General features: G+C 52.1%; 1 protein-coding gene across 1 annotated transcript in view; it reads right to left on the bottom strand.

Annotated features, from left to right (window-relative positions):
* Fam163b (family with sequence similarity 163 member B) overlaps nt 1-17,636 on the bottom strand; it is a 33,232-nt gene extending 15,596 nt beyond the window's left edge. Inside the window, exon 1 of the mRNA XM_005346217.3 lies at nt 17,348-17,636. The gene's annotated coding sequence lies outside the window, so the exon portion shown is untranslated. The remainder of the gene's footprint in view (nt 1-17,347) is intronic.
* Between the last annotated feature and the right edge of the window lie 2,547 nt (nt 17,637-20,183).

The following is a 20,183-nucleotide window of genomic DNA, read 5'->3' as shown; positions in this document are numbered from 1 at the left end:
TATGGTCTTTGGACTGTAGAGGGAGGGGGAGAGGAGTGCGGGGAGGGGGAGAAGGGTGGGAGGAGGGGGACAAGGGTGGTAGGAGGGGGGAGGGAAATGAGAGGCTGGGAGGAGGCGGAAACTTGTTTTTTTTTTCTTCCTTTTCTCAATAAAAAAAATAAAATAAAATAAAGAGAGAAAAATTAAAAAAAAAAAAACAAGGTGCAGAGGTCCAGTTTCATATCCGTTTTACTGCTGTTGGTTTTCTGGTTTTATGTCTTGTTTGTTTGTTTTTATTTTTTCAATTGCAACTTCCTCTCCAGCATAATCCTTGGTTCAGGGCCTGGCCAGAGGGGTGGAGAGTGCCAGGCCCAGATATCTGGAACCGTTAGCACTCCATTTATTAAACAGGTACCATGTGCCAGCACTCGGTTAACCCTCACAACATGTCATGCGTGGTTGGAACATGTTCACAGAGAGAAAAGTAAAGGAGGATACAAGCATGGCCAGGACCCATGTCCAGATGCCTCAAATTCAAGTCCCATTTTTTAGTAAAGCCCTCACTGGCCGGAAGAGAGGCCCTGAGACCCCCATGGTTGTACCCCAAGGGCTCAATGATGTGAGGCCTGCAAGGCTGGAGAAGGGCCTGGTTCCTGGCCCCTGTATATGAAGAGTATGGAAAGGGAAGGCAGCAGCCCAGTGGGCAGGGGAGGTTGGGGCAATTGAATGCCAGCTGGGTGGGCAACCATCCTGTTAGTTTTCCCCCATCCTAACCTGAGATAGACAGACGAGGGATGGACCAGGTCCACAGTCTCTTCTTGGCTTGCTTGACCTCTGGTTCAGACCCAGCTGGGCTTTTGTACCAGACACTCAGGCATACTGCATTTATTGGGTCTCTGTCTGGTCCGCCATCTCTTCCTGACAGTCCTGGGGATGCAAGAAAACTCCCAAACCCTAGCTGGCAACACGGTCCAGAACTCTGACCGCAGCCAGGAATTCTAGACTGTGCTGGGGTTCCCTCTGTGAATGACCCTGAGTGCAGAGGGGCTGACATGAGTGGAACAGGGCTGGGGGAGTCGCTGGACACTGCCCCACCCCACCCCACCCCATGTCTTCTGGAAAATGAGTGTGCCGGGACCCTGAGAGGGACTGGCTCTCGGACTCATTGCTCTGCTTCAGCTGCAGTCTACCTTAGCATCCATGCCTAGCCCTGAGGAGACTGGGGCATTCTGGGCTGTTAACAAAGGCCGAGCACCTGCTCCCTCCCTCCCCATGCTCTTCAGGCTACCCTGCAACACTCCTGCCATACCCCTGCCAAGGGTGGCACTGAGAGGCCATCAGTCTTTTAAGAAGAGGTTTAGCTACGCCTTGGCTTTGACCCCTGCCCTGCCTCCTTCGATCCACCACCAAGGCAGGCTTTGCATTCACTTAGAACTCACTGCATTCCAGGCACTGTTTTGGTCAGGGAACACATCACACTTAAGCTCAGGAGACCAGGTCCTGGGTAGCCTGATGGGGCGGGAGTAGTAACTGAGTAAGACACAGCCAGTGTTCCCTTTATCCTGTCCCCTCCCTAGCTTGTTACCTGCTGGGCACACGCACACTGACAGCCAGTTCCCAAAGGTAGTCTGTCTACCTTCCCCCAGGGTTCTGTTCTGGATGACCGGCTCTATCTTCCGGGCTTCTGATGTAACCAGCTCAAGAGCCACATGCTAAGAACCTCATACTAAAGAAAGAGACCAAGGCAAGTCCAGCCCGACAGTGTCTCCAGAATACAGGCCTTACTCCTTGGGTCCCAGCTCTGTGTCCTCCTGGCCTGGTGGCTGTCTCTGCTTCAGAACAGGACAGCACTGGACATGCAGGTGGTTAGCTCCCTCTGATCCGGAAGTCCCCCCCTCGCCCCGGCAATGTCTCTCCTGGTAGCTCTGCTGTATGTCTGACCTCCAGGGGTACCAACTCCAGATTTTCCAGGCTAGATTCCCTAATGCCTCCGGTTCTACAGGGGCTATATCATGACCTCACCCTGAGAAAGAGGCCCTGACAGACAGCAGGTACTCTATAAATGCCAGTGTGGTGAAGCAGAGACACCGGAAGCCCAGTATGTGGTTGGAGTGGCAGTGTGCCATCATCTCCCGGTGATTGTTTGTTTGTTTGTTTGTTTGTTTGTTTCACGGGGGTCTCACATTTCCCAGATGGGCCAAAAAATGACCGTGGACTTCTGCTCCTCTTGCCTCGTCTCTTGAGCACTGGGGTTGCAGACATGAACTACCATACCCGGTTTATGTCATTGATGACTGAACCCAGGGCTTTCCGCATGCAGGGAAAGTGTTCTTTCGAGCTCCTATCTCTGAGACTTTCTCTTGCATAAGGGAATATGGACAGCTCTGAGCGTGGGAGCCTCAGGATGGAGCCCTCTCCTGGGTTGCCTGAGGAGAGACTTCACAAGGGGGTACCTCGTGGATGATTCATGGCTCTGGTGCGGGTCACATCCCAGAAGGGGCAGGGAAGAAGGAGGCCTGAACAGAGCTGCTTCTGGTCCTTGCCAGTTGGGTGCCCCTGGGAAACCCTGTAGCCTAAGATACCTCAGTTTATTTGCCTTTAACACTGGCATGGTGACAACTTAAGTTTCCGTAGTGCAAAGGAGAGTGCCCTTGACACCCCCATTAAAGCCTCACCACCATCCCGGAACTGGAGTTAGGGACCTCATCTTACAGGACAAGGAACCAGTTCCAGAAGCAGTGCCACCTGTCAAGGGTGCAGGACAGGAAGAAGCACAGTGTGGCTGAGCTGGGCCTGGGTGTTGGGCTAGAGCTGGGATCGGGGCAGAGTGAGGCTGGGCCTGAGACTAGAGCTGGCATGGGTGCTGGATCTGGGCTGTGAACAGAACTGCTTTCACTTGGGGCTGAGGCTGGAGCAGGACCGGGTTGTTTGCCCCTCTCCTCTGGCATCCCCCAGGTCTTCTCATTTCTCTAGACTAGGACCCAGTCAACCACTGAGTGTAAGCATGGGTCTCTGGTTTGATAGTGGGTCCGACCCTGGCTGTGGGTGGGGGGCACTGGAAAGACTGGGTGGGAACAGACATAAATAGAATGAGAGCTAAGTAGGTCAGGAGTCAGCCAGTAGGTCCGGTGGTCTTTAGGAAGGGAGCCGCTCCAGTCAGGCTAGGGGATGGGTAGGAGTCAGAGCTCACAGGTAGGAGTGAGCACTGTCACTGCAGGCAGCCCACCTGGGAAACAAACTCTGTCCCTTCAACACTGCACAAAACCACACCCACGTGGTATGCTCCAGGCCTGGGCATTAGCCGTGCCGACCACCTCAAGGGGCCTTGTGCTCCAGGCAGCCCATGCCCAGGCCCGTGAGTGCACGCCATCTTTCCTCTCACAAGTCTGGGCAGCTTGATATTGTTGTCTGCCTGGGCATCAGAAAGACCAGGACAGAAACTTAGACATTCCTCCTGTCATAGTATTCTTGTGTCCTGGTTCCTCACCTTATTTTATTTCCTGTGACAGGATCTAACTATGTAGCCCAGGCTGGTCTAGCACTTTCTCTGTAGCCCAAACTGGCCCCAATCTCAGGATCCTCTTGTTTCATCCTCCCAAGTGCTGGAATAACAGGGTTGTGCCACCACCCCTGGCTCTGTCCTTTATTTTGGGACAGAGTGATCATGCTGCTCTTTAGACAGTCCCTCTCGATGTCATGCTGACTGCATAATGAGCACTGGGCTGCATTGGGTGTTTAGGGATGAGCAGGGACACAGTCCTGCCTTTTGAGCCCCAGGGATCAGGGCTGTTGGGCAGGCTGGCCACATCCTAGCTCAGGCCTCGTGTGCAGCCATGTTCGGGCAGTGTTGTGGCCTCGGTGGTAGCACCCGCTTTCCCTCTCTATTTCCTTTGCAGAATCTGAGTTCTGGGCAGGCCTGTCTTGATTGCAGTCACTTTCCCTGGCCCAGCACAGGAGTTAAGTCGAGGGGACAAGAGCTGCCGTAGGAAGGGTGTCTAACCCCCGGGGGTCTGCAGAGTGGTGGATGGGGATGTTCTGTTCTCTGTGCATGAGAACAGCCCCGGCAGGCTGCAGCTCACAGTCTCCAGAACAGTACCCTCCTATTGTGTCCTCACCAGTCTCTCAGTACAGAACTGCAGGACCTAGGCCCAAATATCTGTGTCGCTAGGCTCTCCATGGTTGCCTGCCTTTCCCATCCCTACCCTCTGTTCTGCTTGGAGCCTCGGTATCCTCCAGGACTCCTTGAATTTATCTATGCAGACACTTATTCCCCAGCCTGCCAACTGAAAACCTAGTAATTTGTTTTTCTTGTCTTGGGGACTTTGCTAGTCATCCCTGAACTCCCTCAACTTCTTGTTCAAAGCCATCATTCAGCCAGTTCCTCGAGCAAGCCAGCCCTGAATCCCACCCTTGCTCCCTCCTCTGGAACCCAGCAGCACTCACTGCCCACACTGTACACTTGGCATTTAAAAATCTATCCACAATTCAGGTGAGGTCAGGCACTTTCAGGGTGTGAAGACCATAGACATTTCCCTACAATTAGGCAGCAAGTACTCGCTGAGTTCTAGCACATCCCGGGCCTGGATCTATGTCTCTACCCTGTGCTGGACAGCTTTATGTCAACTTGGCACAAGCTAGAGTCATCTGAAAGGAGGGAGCCTCAATTGAGGAAATGCCTCCATAAGATCCAGCTGTAAGGCATCTTCTTGATTAGTGATTGATGGGGGAGGGTCCAGCCCATGGTGGGTGGTGTTATCCCTGGGCAGGTGGTCCTGGGTCCTATAAGAAAGCAGGTTGAGCAAACCATTGCAAGTAAGCCGGTAATCGGCATGGCCCCATGACCTCTGCATTAGTGCCTGCCCTGCTTGAGTTCCTGTCCTGTTGATGGACCATGTCGAAGTGTAAGCTAAGCAAACCCTTCACTCTCCACCTTGCTCTTCGGTCACAGTGTTTCCCTGCAGCAGTAACAACCCTGACCAGGACACCAACCCTTGTGTTGGCTTAGTCTCTCTGGCAGTGTGAATATATCCTAATCCTAGGAAGCAGAAGGAGGGAGATTAGAGGGTGCTAACAGGGGAAAGAGAGCTAGGAGAGAGAGGACAAGCAGGATGCCAAGTCTGAAGATGAACTGGGGAGGAGGTGATGAGGGAGAGAGCACCCCACAAAGAACATGTCAGGCAGGCAGAGCTCAACAGATCTGAGCATCAGAAAAGCTCGATCTGGGGTTGGAGACAGACCTCCGCTCTGTAAGCAGGAGAACTGAATTTGATCCTTAGCAAACAAGTAAAATCTGCTCATGGTGGCATCTACCCTTAATTCCAATGCTGGGGAAGTGGGAACAGAAGAATCCCTGAGGCTTTCAGGCCAGTCACTGAGCACCAGGTTCAATGAGGGAGACCCTGTCTCAAAAAAAAAAAATCCTCATTACATAGGAAAGCATCACAATTCCTGGAATACTGGAAAGTTCTGCAGGGTTTGGGCTCAAAGTTGCTCTGGTCTTGCTTCACAGAACTTATAAGCAAGCTTTTAACAGTTTGAAGGTGGTTTGGCTGCACCCCAGCAGCACTAGAGTGAATTGTGTGTGTGTGTGTCTGTGCTGTGCAAGCTCACATTCATGCAGGTGACAACGTGTGCTCATTAGGGTCAAAGGACAACTTACAGAGTCAGCTCTCTGCTTCGATCACATGGGTCCCAGAGAGTAAACTAGAGCACATATATCCAGTTAACCATCTTGCTGGCACGAGAACATATTGAAATACACGAATACCTAAGGTCACAACAAGGTAAAAATCGACAATATGTGGCACCCAGGGAACAATTGCCTCTTGTCAGAAAAACAAACAACACACAGTGGAAAGAAAATCCAGCCAAAGACACTAACCAGAGGCAGGTCAGGTGACAGAGTCGGGAGATGTGAGGGCTAAATAGTTACTGTGTCCTATAGGGGATAATTGGAGTTAAAAGAAACAGAACAAAGTTCCACAGGTGAAGAAGTAACAATGTCAAAAAAGGCAAATACACAACAGCTCCGATTAACATTGGGTTAGACCTAAGGAAACATGGGGGAGGGGCCCGCTGGGGACCATAGAAATGATGCAAAATGGTGGGGATAGAACACAAGTAACTAAATAATAGAGCCTCCTAAGATGTGGGAAACCGCAAGTGGCCCAGCATCTGGGTGATAAATCCCCAGGAAGATCAGAAGGTTGGCTGGATAGTTTTCAAACTGGGGGGCCAGCGACATGGCTCAGAGGGTAAGGGCACTTGCTGCAAAAGCTTGAGATCAATTTCCAGAACCCATGCAAAGGGGAAGAAGAGAACTAACCCCACAAAGTTGTTCTCTGACCTACACACACACACACACACACACACACACACACACACACATTTTAAAAAGAAAGCATTAGATCAGGATAACAATAATAAACCTTTAGTTCCCAAAGCACAATAAACTGCACACAGGAAGGGCTTAAATGATACAACAGCCAGCCACATTATTGCAATATCCAGAGAGCATCTAAATCACAGAACAAAGACTCAGGGACTCTCAGGAATGGAGGCAAGAATTACAGCAGATTTTGGACTGGTGACAATAGGAGACAATAGAAGTGCGGTGGCAATCGGTTAAACACAAAGACAACACCAACCTAGAACCTTCTATACAGAGAAGAACAAAATCCTTTCCAAAGTGAATGGTGAATCTGCAGCGCCTTTAGAACTGACTCCGCCCCAAACTACAAGGTCCTGGAGTATAGACCCGCACTGAAGCCGGCCCCTTGCAGGATGCACCGTTTTGGAGCTGACACCAGCAGATTTTTACTTTCATTCTGTGGCCCAACCTGGGTAAGGGACAATATCCATGTGGACCAGCCTTGGGCTTCCAGTGAGGACTTTAGCCTTCACAAAACCTAGCCTCCCCAGGGTCTGAGTGGGTGTATACTCTGCTCACACAGGAGCTGGTGGAACCTGTGTCTGTTGGGGGAGGCCCAGGCTGAGAGCAGGGGCTCCGAATACCCTACCAAAGGCAACAGGAGTCGGGTGCGAGACGTGCTGGACACAGGGGTCTGAGCAAGCCTTTGTTCTTAAGCCTCACCTAGCACGAAGATACACGAATGCAGAAGAAAATCAGGAAAAATACATTTTTACATCTCAGTAGTTCGTAAGGGCACTTGTGATTTCCATAGCTACCAAGGTACTGCAGGTGTTGAGACAAGAAAGTGGGGCTCTCCTCACTCCTGTGCTTGGCCCTGTTACTTCTACGCTGGAATAAAATCTGTATTTTTTCATGCTCCAAAGTTTAGGCCAGGTTCTCAGGTCAGACAGTTCCAGTTGAATGTATTTCACAGGTGGGAAACTGGGAGCAGGCACCCACGACAGGGCAAACAGCAGGGGGTAACAGGAGCCTCAGGTCCTCTCAGGGCCACACCTCAGGCTGAGCAGTTTAGACAAGGACGCCCTGACATCTCTATCCAGCAGAACCCTGGTCTGGTCAGGAGCAGGGCTGGTGCTCCCCTGTGACAGGCCGTTCCCTCCCTTTCACCTGTATTTTCCTCATCTGCCCAGATTCATGTCTCCCTTCCTGGCCCCTCCTCTCCTCTTCTGGCCCCTGAGGGCCTCACCTGCACCAGATTCTCGCTGTCTCCTTGCTTTCCCCTGCCACTCCATCTCCCCAGAACCACCTCAGGCCTCACCACTGTGTCGGCTTCCTCTTCCTGTCTCAGCTCAGACTGGCCCTTCGGGGAGCTCTCTTGAGCAATACTGATCCATCCTCTGGTACCTTCCCAGTACAGGGCCCTTGCACTATGTGTTATGACCCGGGATGCCTTTCCAAGCCTGTCAGAAGCTCTGTGCCCAGGGACAGCAGGTAGGGCAGATCTCCCTACCCGCCTGAGTGTCTTCTACTTCCCTGGCCTCTTCCACACTCAGGCTGTGCTGGGAGGGACAGGCCTCACCTTCCCTTCTCTCCACCCCAACTCCCTCCTACCTGCTTTGTCCCCACGACCGTGACCGTGACCATGGGAGACTTTCTCTCTGTCCTCATACAGACACGCCAGCAGAACTGGAGTTGCCTTGAGCCAGCAGAGGTGCGGAGGCTCCTCACTCCTCCACGCAGTCTCCCTCTCCCCAGCATCTGCTCAGGGTCAAGGGTCTGCCAAGCCCGGGAAAGCAATGCTAGCGTTAGCTGCATGAGCATTTACAGGGTTCCCACTTCGTGCCAGCCATTGTCTCCTCACCCCATCATCAGTTTTACCAGCTCAGACCGCCAACTCATTTCTCTGCTCCGACTGGAGGAAAGTGAGGGAAAGGGGTGTATTCCCTGTTCCTCCCCCATCACTTCTCCAGATTAGTGGAACTAGGGCAGACTAGACAGCAGGAGCCAGCCACGAGCTTTCATCTCTGTAAGACCTGCTCATGATATCAGATCAGGAGGGCTTGAGTCTAGCCACTCCTAGGAACTATCTAAAAACGCAGACCCTTAAGCCTCCTCCCTTCCCTGCAATGGGCCTCGTATTATCATGAGAGTGACAGAATCTTACCCTGGTGACCTTGGCCTTGGTAAACAATGAAGCACAGGAAAAGAGACCACATTCCAGTTCTAGGCAAAGTCTTGAAGAAGCTGCATTTCTGGGATCCATACACCATGTCCAGAAAGCATATGCTCAGAGACTGGAGCTGTGGAAGAGTCCTGGGGACCTAGACTGGACACCCATAGTGAGCGGAACATTCCCCAGCTACCTATAGGCCTGTAAGCAAGAAGAGCTTTGTTTGCTGTTCTGTTGGTAAATGTCAGGACAGCTTGTTACACAGTCACTATGCCCATAACTGACTGATACATACAAGAACTATCATCAGCCTTGCTACTCAGGCTGAGACATCACAAGTACAATAGAGCAAGGATGACCAAGAGAATGCCCAGCGTCTCTGAGCCAGCGGAAGTTCCCTAAGAGCTGGCAGTCAGAGAGCATGAGGGTGCCGTGTTGCTGAAACAGTCAAGTGGAAGCAGCCCAACAGGAGGCATAGAATCTTCCAGAAGCCTGGGTCATGTGCCTGCAGAACGAGAGCTGGACAGTGTCTACAAAACAAGGTGTTTCTTCTTGTCCTGTGACTGCAGAGGGCACAGGATGAGACTGGGTGTGTCTCTGGGTGTGTGTGTGTGTGTGTGTGTGTGTGTGTGTGTGTGGTAGTTCTGGAGATAGAACTCAGGGCCTCTTGCATGTTAAACAAACTGTCTACTGTGGGGTTACATTTGCTCTGTACATATGTGTTGTATATATGCATATGCCTTTGTGTGTCTATTACATACATGTGCCTGTTGTGCATGTTTATGTGTATTTTGTGTTTCCACATGTGTGTGTTTATATGCATGTCTCAGTGTGTGTCTTCTGTGTGTGTGCATGTGTGTTTTGTATGTGTGTCTGTGTTGACCCCCATGTGCACATCTCTGAGTATCTGCTAGATGTATGACATGTATGGGCATAGTTATATTTGTACATGTGTCTGTGTGTGTCCGTGTGTGTGCCTGTATGTACATGTGTGTCTCTGTATATCAACTGTGTGCATTTCTGTCATGTGTACATGTATGTTTAAGTGTGTCCCTTTATGAATGTCTCTGTTCTGTGTGTGCTTGTGTGTTTCTGCTTGTGTCCCATGTGTATGTCTCCCTGTGTCAGCTGTGTTTTTTGTTGTTTTTTGTGTGTCTATTGTGTGTATGTCATGTATGTATATATGTCCCCATATGCATATCTGCGTGTACCTGCATATTTGTGTATATATCTGCATTTGCCCCTGTTGTTCATGTTTGTGTATGCATGTTTGTCTCTGCATGTTCCCATGTGTATGTCTCTGCATGCGCCTGCTGTATGCATGAGTATCTGCATGTGTCCTTGTGTGTGTGTGTCTGCTGTATTGCTGACACACAGGAAGAAGATAGAAAAAGAGTAGGGATTGAGGTTCCATCCAGACATCCCACAGATGTCGGTCAGTCTGCTCAGCAGTGAGGGAAGGGCTGCCAGGCCTCTACCACCAAGCTGAGACCCTGCCTCCTTCTCTTCCCTGGCAACACTCTAAGTTCTCTTAGAAGTGGACATGTGAGGTCCTTACCTGTATACACACCGAGTAGGGTCAAGCACCAGAGTCCTGTGCTGTCTGTCCACCATGCATCCTCGACCTCCCTGGCTCCTTCATCTCCTCACTTAGCTGACTGGCATGGCTCCTCCACCCGGAGCAGCCCTGAACAGCAAGGTTCAGCATAGACCTGCCTGGAGCATCTTCATTTTATGGAACGGGGATCAGTCGCGTGTGGTGAACACATCTATAATATCACTACTCAGGAGCCAGAGGACTGCCCTGAGTTCAAGGATAGCTTGAGCTACCTACTGGGATCTTGTCTCAAAACAAAAAACAACAAAAGACAAGGTAAACAAACCAACAAACTAAATGAGATTTGGGGATTCTCAAGTGAATGGAGCATGCTCGATAGGCCCATCTTGCAGATTAAATCATCTTTACAATTTTTCATGGTCATGAAGTGACAGTGTTGACCGCAAGGTCTGATGGGGTGAGGCTCCCCCACCTTGAGTCACCCTTTGTCACGGGCAGCTCTGTGGCAGGAGAGCTGGAATGAGACAGTAGGCCCTGGGGGCTGCAGGCAGGCAAGTGCATCCTGTACCCCAGTCCTGAACACACTGGACAGGGGTTCTGGAAGCAAGTGTTCCTGAGGCAGTAGCCACTTCTGGCTCTAACAATGGGTGTCTGGTCTGGAGTCCATTCAGGGCCACGCACTAGCCATTGCGCCTTTTGGAAGATGGGGTTGACCCTCCTTCCACACGGAACTACCCCCAGCAGGGCCCATTGTGTCCCAGGCACCTCACTGGCTACAGGGGTTGGGGAGAGTATAAAGAGCAGCACCTGACCCCAAGCCCTCCCAGCCTCGATGCAGACAAGACAAGAGGGGACAGACCTGACGCTGACAGACAGAGGGAAGCAGGGGGAAGACCCTCGGGAGAAAGGTCTCAGAAGTCCCAGAAATGGCACAGAAGAGCACATGCAGGGCACGGCAGAGCACAAGGAGAGGTTGGGAGGGTGAATTCACGCCAGGAGGGGCTCCATGGGCTGCGGCAAGGTGTCTGAGTTTCTCAGCCACACGTGGTACAGTAGTTGGCCAGTGGTGTCTCTTCCCTGATCTAAGCCCAGAGACCCCATAATCTACTGTCATGTTCCACTGTGCTCCTGCAGGGACTCAGAATCCTTCCTCATGACAGAAGGGGAAACCATACCTGTCTTGATATGCCAGGAAACCGGAGCAAAGAGGGGATGGCGACCAGCAGGTCTGAGGTACCTATGGCTGAAGGCAGACCCTATTTCTTCCCATCTTCCCATGCTCCCCCTCCCTTCTTTCTTATTCTCTCCCCATCCTATCTCCTGATCAGCGAGGCGGGGGCTCCCAAGGAGAAAGCAAGACACAGAGCAGTGGGACTATGAGCAACTGCGAGAGTGATCTCCCGAGACGCTGTGCCGTCTCTGTCTTCTGCGACAGAGTTTTGTTTTGTAATTAGAGGGGCATCTCATGTGGGAAGCCTCACGGAGGTAAAAATCACAGACGGCTGTACTCTTTCATTCTGTGAGTTGGTTTATAAGGAGCTTCCCACATAATGAGTGTTTTAACCAAACAAACGCCAGACACAGGTAAACACCAACCGTCCTTATGTCAACCACGTGGGCAAAGACTAGCGAATTCTAGAGAGAGACACAGACTGCCCCCCACATCCCCACCCTACCTCCTTTCAAAGGAGACGTGATCAAGGCCCTCTCACACGTAGAGGGCATGGTGTCAGTCCTGGGGTAAGCCAGCCTGGACTGTGGGGCTCTGGAATGGGCTCAGAAAAAGGAACCCCAAGTGGGTGTCTGCCTATAAACTGGAAAAGTGAACATCTTTATTTTGCCTTAGGGAAGTTCCTGAATGTTCCCAGTGAGACTGCGTATGCCAACCCTTAGTGGAGGGATTTGGAAAACACAATATAAATATTGCATTTCAAACACTGTAAGGTGAGCCCCAGACACATGCTATGGTGAGTTAATGGTATCCCCAGTGTCCTTCTATTGCCCCCCAGAGCTCTGTAGCTTTGCTCTCTGAGCCTCCTGCTGTTCCTGGCATACTGAGAGCAACCAAGTACTAAGGGGTGCACTACCGGGCAAGGTCCAGCAGCAAGTGAACTGACCGAGCAGGAATATGGGGGAGCCTACAATAGGGGGTCCTTTGGCCAGGGCCAGGAAGGGGAAGTTGGCTAATCCTGCTTCAGTAACCAAAGCACAGAAGTGGAGGTCTTAATTATACTCACATAGACACAGTTAGAAGCCAATGAGGCACCTGGGACTAGCCCCATCTGGTGCTCTCTTTCTCTCAAAGAAAAGTCAGGGGCATTTCTAGAGCCCACTGCTTGTTAGCCTGTCCTGATGACCTCCCTTGCCTCCGGGGATGGTAGAAGTGTCTGGCCTCTGCATTACCTGCTCCCCTGACTGTATCACCCAGTGGGGGCTCAGCTCTGATTGCATCCAGGATGCCTTCCTTCCCGTGAGGTGATTTCCATAGAATCCGGAGTACCTGCCTCCATGCCTCACGCTGCCAACCACACAGAATCTTCCCACACTGCAGTTTAATCCTGTTACATGCCTCCTCCCACTCTCTCTTCCCCCGGCCAGCTACTAGGCCCTTCCACTCAATACTTACCCCTCAGTCAACCCCGTAACAGACAGAATCAGTGGATGGCGCACAGGCCTGTTGCCAGACCAACTAGGTAAGTCTGGGAGGCAACGGCCGTGTCCTGCAAAGGTCTAGACCAGAAAGCCAGGCTGGGGCTTGGGCTTTGTGATAGAGGATGGAGCCCTGATGCCCATCTCCAACAGGGGAGCAGGAGTTAGGTCAAAGGACAAGGGAGGAACACTCTTGACCAGGTGTGACTGAGGTGCAGTGTGACTGCAGAGGAGCAGGTAGGCCACAGGCAAGGAGTTAAGGGCTTTTACTTTTCACACAGTAAGCCGAGAAAAGCTGAACTGATTTTCCTTTTGCAGCAAACACACGTTTCTTTTTAATAAAAAAAATATTTGACTATATCATAAAAATGAATATATATTAGGCAAGCACACACAAGGCAGAGCATAAAAGAGACAAAAAACACCCATCATTGCTTTCTGCAGGCAGAGACTGTTCCCGTCATGGTGGCTGGCACAGGAGTTTGCTCACCCAGGGCTGGGGAGCCAGGGAACCTAGCTCCAGAAATGTTGGCTGCTAGTCCCTAGGTCACAGATCAAATGCCAAAACAAGTAACACCAGGCTGTTAGCAGCCTGAGTGCAGGCTCAGCCACTGGGCAGAGCAACCTGGGAATACCCAATGATCAACTTAGCCACTGGGCAGCCTGCAGGAAGCCTGGATCTGGTTGTAAGAGCTGAGCCACAGGTGGTGATGGCTTTGCCCATTGTAGGCTTTGCCTGACTGACAAGGGCATCTCTCCCCTGCTCTGAGGTCATCTTCAGGTTTGGCCAGGAACAGAGCACCATGGGAGTTTCCCAGGAGCATGCAGACTCTTCTAAGAAGCTGGACTCTCGTACAAGGTGAATAAAGAACTCAGGGACCAAGGGCTTAAGTGACCTCGTTAGGGACATGTTCTTGAGATATAAACACAGTTCTGGTCAGTTCCTAAGACTGTGCTACCCTACTACCCACAGCAGCTATGGGAGGTGGTGAACGTGGCTGTAACCCCAGGAGCCCGGCTTACTTCCGAACCACTGCCCAGGCTGCTATCTAATCCTCTCCTGATTCATAGATAGCTATGCAGCCCTCTTCCCAACCAACTCACTACAGGAGAAGTGGCTTTAGAATCGTGAGCACACATATGAGTGTGTGCGCGTGCATGTGTGTGTGTGTGTGTGCATGTGTGTGTGTGTGTGCGCGCGCGTGCGTGCGTGCCTGTGTGTGTCTCAGAGGACAACATCTGGCGTCATTTCTCAGGCTCTGTGGACACTGTTTTTGAGACAGGGTCTTTGCTAGCAAGGAACTTTTCCAAAAAGGCTAGGGTACCTGACCAGGAAAGCCCTGGGACCTGCCTGTCTCTACCTCCCCTGTTCCAGGATTACAAGCATGCATCCTTATGCCTGACTTTCCTGGCTCCCTTTCATGGTGTCCTAGAGATCAAACTCATGTCCTCCTGCTTACAAGGCAAGCACTTTACCAACAGAGCCATCTCCTCAGTCCTACTACTGAAGAAGTTGGACAAGAGCGCAGGTGACCGGCTCGAGCTTTTCCCACAGATGTCCCTTTGGGTGGACCAGAAGACAGGTAGTAGCATCCCACTGGGGTGGGATGTACAATCCGGTGCTACCATGGTACTAAAGAAAAAGCCCTACTCTAGGCCCCCAAGGGCTGCCTCCGCATATCTCACACAGCTCGCTCCAGACTCTAGTGTAGGCCAGTCCTGGGGACGTTTCTTCAGTCCTGGGCAATATCCCCCACGTAGCTGGCACCTGCTCAGTGCCCACCATTCTGGCCCAGATGGACATGGTGACCTCTTCTAAGTCCCCTTGCTTCTTGCCTTCCCTCTCCAGTCAGGTTCTAAATTTCAGCTTACAGTGTTAAAGCCATGCTTGACCATTGTCCACCAAGGTTTAGACTTCAGCAAAAGCGCCCCCCCCTCCCATAGCTCACAGATAGCTTACAGATTAATTCTGGATCTGACACCAGTTCATCCCAAGTCTCCCCACTTACAATACCCCTGGAAATTAGGCACAGAGTCCCTGTGTCATATCTTAGGAGTGTAAATCAGGAGCCCACATGCTAGACTCTGCACTCCAGCTTCCCATGAGTTAAGAGCATACCTGTGCCTTAGGATAGCAGGGTTTATCCCTTCTCAGGCCTTTCAAGGCAGTTCCCAGGAAGGGAGACAAGGCAGAGGACTTGGGCAGGAGAGGCCTCAACAATGTAAGCCTCTCCCATGCACCCCACTCCTAGAGGAATGGAGAGCTTTGGGAGGAGAAGAAAGGAGCTGGCAGGCACTACGGCTCCAGCTTGGATGAGTCCCCTCTGGAGTGGATCCAGAAGGGCCGAGACTGCAGGGAAGTCACAGTGAAAGCAGCAATAAGGTAGACAGGAAGCCCCTTCCTGTTCCACCCCATCCTCACCAGACTTCAGGTCATGCACAGCTGCCACCAAATACCCGCACGAAGACAGAGGCACCCTTATTTTTGCAGATGAGGATGCTGATGATTTGCCCGAGACCTGAGGCCTTGAATCCACATTCCCACCACACAGATCAGCACTTCCCTGCCACCTCGATCAGGGCTTGAAGAGGAGCAGGCCAGTGGTGGCAGGGTGGGAGCTGAGTGGACAGTCTGGGCAGTTTGCCACTCTGCTTCCCACCCCCAGTCCCTGAGAATTTAGAGTCCAATATAATTGACTGTGAGGTGACAGATCTCTGCTTTGAGCACTACAATCATTCCTCATGGGATTGCTAGGTCTGCAGGAGCAGGTCCCCGGCAGTGAAGCCTCCCTCAGAGCCAGCACCGGGCTTAGGCCCGTAGATCTGGCCCAAAAGTGCAAAACCTCCTTTGGCAACCACATAAGTAGATGATGGGATGGGCAGGGATGCGGAGGACTGAGAGGTACCCCAGGGAGAATGAGACCATTCAACTCATCCGAGGTCTATAAAGGGACAGGAACTGGCCCAAGGTCACCCATGAAGATGAGTAGAACCGGGCAAAGTCTTGACTCCTCCATCTGTGCCCACATTCTCTGTAAGTTCTCCGTCCATGCTAGATGCCTGTGCTGGCACAGCAGAGGCCTCGGGCTCTGGGCACCTCTCTCACTCGAGGAAGAGGAGAGGGTAGAGAAGTCACAGTGTGGCCTGGGCTTCCACATCTCATGGCATTGACTTGCCCCAGAGAGCCAGTGAGGTTCTCCAACTCCCCAACCCCAACAGGTATTCCAGGTACCCAGTTTGGGAACTGTGCCTCCTCCCAGACCCTACACCCTCCAGGCTTTCCAAATGGGTCAACACCAACCAGCCCTACAGGAGCTCAGACGATGGGAACCAAGACCGCAGCCCAAGACCACGCTATCTGTCTCCTCTATGGCACGAGACAAAGGTACCACAAATGACTACCAAAGAGAGGGAGAAGGAGAACGGGAGGGAAGGGGGAAGTGAGCCCCCGGCCTCAGGAATGGGAAGAACTCAAAAGCCACGCCACACAAAGTCGTGTCCATGGACGGTTTCAAGCACATCCTGCTGGCCAGAGGTGTCAAATTAGGAGAGCCTTGGAGAGCCTTGGCATGAAGTCTTTATACTCCCTTCTATCTCAAGAAGGTGGAGGTGGGACGATGGGCCTGTGTGCTTTTATGTAGCCATAAACTTCTAGGAGGTAGACACTGGCCCTGGAAACCTGCCAAGAACTTGATTAGCATAGGAAGGTGGGACCACAGGGGAGCAGCCTGGTGCTCTCCGGCAGACCCCTGAACACTAGCTTCCCCCAGCAGCGGCAAGGGAACATGCTGGACCCTGAGACTTGTCACCCAGGGTCTCTTGCCCGAGTCCTATCAGCAGAGCCACGTGAACTCATGTGACCCTGGCCTAGGGAGAACAGGACATTGAGTAGGATGAGAGAGTGGAGGCAGGAGGATGGATGTGAACCTTCTTTCAGAGGTTTGATGTTTTAGGGCGTGTCGTTTCCGGCTTGAACAAATACAACTGCCAGCCTGCCGTGCTCCTCCTGTCCTCACTATTGAAGACAAGGCTTCCAACAACGTGGGAAAGAGGTGATAGCGGCTCTACCACCTGTTAACTGTGACCTTGGACAAGAAGTCAAACTTCTCTAAGCCTCAGTTTCCTCATCTGTCCAAAGGGGCCCCAGCCCTTTCACACAGACACTAAACAGAATGGATGTTAGCAGTAGCCCAGGTCAAGCACGCAACACCAACCTGGTGGGAAGCGGATCTCACCAAGGAACCAAACATCTCAGTTTGGTTTCCAGGCAGCAAAGAATGAATGGAGCCAGGCTTCCAGTCTCTTCGGACAAACTTCCTCTATCCATGCCCCTTCCCCTAAGCAGGCCACCCTTGGAGGGAAACAGAGCCTCTCTTCTGTCAGAGGGTTCCTCTGTCTTTTGGCTAGGACCCCACTGCCCATCTCAGGGTACTTGGAGGGTGGGTCGCACTGGGATGGGGTATGCTGTACAGGCACCTGTGTAGGTCAGAGCACCTGATGCAAGGTGGCTAGGGCAGGCTGCAGTGGGAACTCCAGATGAGGTGGGTGCAGAGCCTGGACTTCCCATCCTGCTTCGCCTGCTCTCACACCGTGACCTGCGCACCCACTCGGCCCTTACCTTGAACCATGGGAACCACGCTGCCCCGGCTGGCGGAGGACTTGGACACACGTGACAGGGCGGGCGTCCCTCTGTCCCGGGCACAGAGTAGCAGCAAATGCAACCCAGGCCACGGTCGGTGGTGACTGCTGGGACCTGACTGGTAAGGAGAGCGCGGAGAGGTTCCTGGAGGCCCCAGAGGAGGCAATTGCGTGGCCCGGCGAGATTCCCTGCCAGCTGCGCGTTGCAGCCACAGCTCTGGACGCCCAGCTGCCTCCCTGAGAGCTGCACGCGCGACTCCAGCCCAGTCCCGGGCGCGGGGCGCGCGCTGGAGGGGAGGGCGCGCGCACTAGCCTGCTGGGGAGTGCGCGCTGCGGTCCTCGCGCGCGCTGTTGGCGGCGGCTGCGGGGGAGCAGCCGAGGAGCTGTCCCTGGTGCTGACGCTCAACCGCGGTCCCCCGCGGCTGCACCCATAGGCAAGGTCTGGGGACCCACATTTCAGTGCGCGCCCTGGCGGGGTTCTCGCTGATCCTCCACCAATCTGTTTCTGTCTCCTTGATGTTTGGTCTCGGTGGCGATGGGATTTGCCTGGCTGTGGACAGCGCAACCTTGGAGCAGGTCCCTGGTCCTTCTTGTTTCTGGGATAACTGACAGCAGGGCCTTTAAGGCTGATCTAAAACTGAAAGGCGAAGATAATAGGCATAGCACAGCCTAAGTGCTTGATAAATGCTCATCTTTGCTCTTTTTTGTTTCCATTCTCTGGGTCGGTCTCATGTATCCCTGGAGGGCACTGCATAGTCTCTGTACTGGGCTAGTTGGTGACTGGGGCCTTTGACAGATTGAGGTTTCCAACCATTGGTGAGGAAGCAAATCTCTGCTACTTAACCCCCAAGTGCTACATTCGGCCAGTGGTTGAAGATAAGGCAAGGCAGGTTTGAGTTGGACATGAGAAACTTTCTGACCTCTCCTCTTGAGAAATATGGCCCCATCCATGAAGATACTCAGGAGTGCACTGTGTCTGCAGACCCAACCCGAGGGGCATATATATCGAACAAGGCTTTGAGTTAGAATACACAACACTCTGAGAAACCTTCCTGGAATACTAGGAGTGCCCTATGAATGCCTGACTGTGCTGTGATTGACCTGACACTCTGTAAGAGGCGCTGTCCTGGTGGGAAGGGCATATGCCAGCCCATTCTGAGGGGCCAGGGAGCTGGTGGAATCTCCTTCCCCTTTGCCCGCTAGTGGGACATAAGAGAACCAGCAACTCATTCCAAGATGGTCACAGGGCCAATGAAGCAGGTGCTTCAGCAGACACCTGCACGCTCCCACATGCCAGCTTCCCTGCTGGGTCCCTCCTAAGGGTCTTCACTGAGCTCCCCAGTGATACTCAAATTCTTGGTGCTTGAGAGCTTCCTTACAACAGGCTGGCAAAATCCTTCATCCCGCTTAAGTACCAGGAAGAGCTGACCCTTGCCTTTAAATATCTTCACCCCTTGCAAGACGGGTAATTAATTGTCACCTGCCTCATTTCTCCAGGGACTGGTGGCTGCGTTTGATTCATTAATTAACTGTACTCAGAGCCTGCTTGCAGAGGCTCTTATCTCACAGTAAACACCTCGTGTTAGGTGCTCAGTGCCTTCCGGACGCAAAGCTAAACCCTCAGACACATTGTCTCGTTTAGCTGGCTCAGCGATGGCCAGGGAGATCCAGCCAGAAGCCAGATTGCAAGTGAGAAGGAACAACAGGGTCCTTGGCGGCAGACCAGAGCTGGGGCTCCTCAGCCTGCTTGTGGGTCTCCCACACTTGACAACAGTCCCACTCAGAGGCAGACCAATGGACTCCATAGAGAAGATTATATACAAGGGGAGGGTAGAGAGCCCCGGAAAGCACCAAGGAGAAAGCACAGACTAGGCAGCCAATCAGCTCCCGTAACCTGCTTTTCACTGTCTCAATCAGGACTTCTTGGCTTTAGGTGATTATCTCAGATCCTTAGATGCCATCAAATGCGTGCCAAGAATTTCTAAAGGAGCCTCACCACCAAATCTCACCCCTGCCCACCAGTTCACCCACACTTCCACTTCTTCACATGCCCACATCCACCCCAGTGAGTGTGGTAGCCACGGCCTACCAGTCAAGCACCTGGGAATGGCTTGGCCTTTAACTCTGGGCTCCAGGGTCCTAGGCAGAGCAGAGAGGTGCATCTTCAGAACTTGTGGTGGTGTGACTTTATTTAAGTGTTATCCATCTCATTTAGACCATGAATGGCTTCAATGACCCACAGCATGTACAGTAGACACCTTGTGTGTGTAGGTGTGTACACATGTGTACTAGTGTGCCCATGCATGCAGAGGTCAAAGGTCAACAATGATGATCTTCTTCTGACACTCTCATTGAACCTAGAATTTGCCATTTCATCTAGATTGACTGGTCAGTGAGTAAGCAGGATCCTCCCACCTCCGCTTTCCCCCAAAGCTTGGGTTACAGACACATGCCGCCATACCCAGCTTTTAATGGGTTTTGGGAAGCAACACTCAGCTCCTCATGCTCACACAAGTGTCATTATCTGCAGAGCCACCCCTACAGCCTTTATTGCCTTCACTTTGAAATGTTATCAGAGAGGTGAAGTGACTTCCCCGAAGTCACACAGCCAACAGAGAAATGCACAGGGCAGATTTCATTTGGATTGTGATACAATGATCACCACTCAACTACCTTTTTGTGTATGAAAGCATGCCTTGATTTTATGTCTTAAACTCGTTTCTAAAATTAGAAAAGGGAGGACTACGGAAGGAGCCTCTGAGCTGACTTCATAGAAACAACATAACATACCATCAAGTTTCCTGAAACAGCAAGTG

This window comes from Microtus ochrogaster, chromosome 4 (assembly GCF_000317375.1).
Source record: "Microtus ochrogaster isolate Prairie Vole_2 chromosome 4, MicOch1.0, whole genome shotgun sequence".
Classification (NCBI taxonomy): domain Eukaryota; kingdom Metazoa; phylum Chordata; class Mammalia; order Rodentia; family Cricetidae; genus Microtus; species Microtus ochrogaster.
The sequence above is the reverse complement of the archived record's forward strand: the minus strand, read 5'-3'. Positions and strand labels throughout refer to the sequence as shown.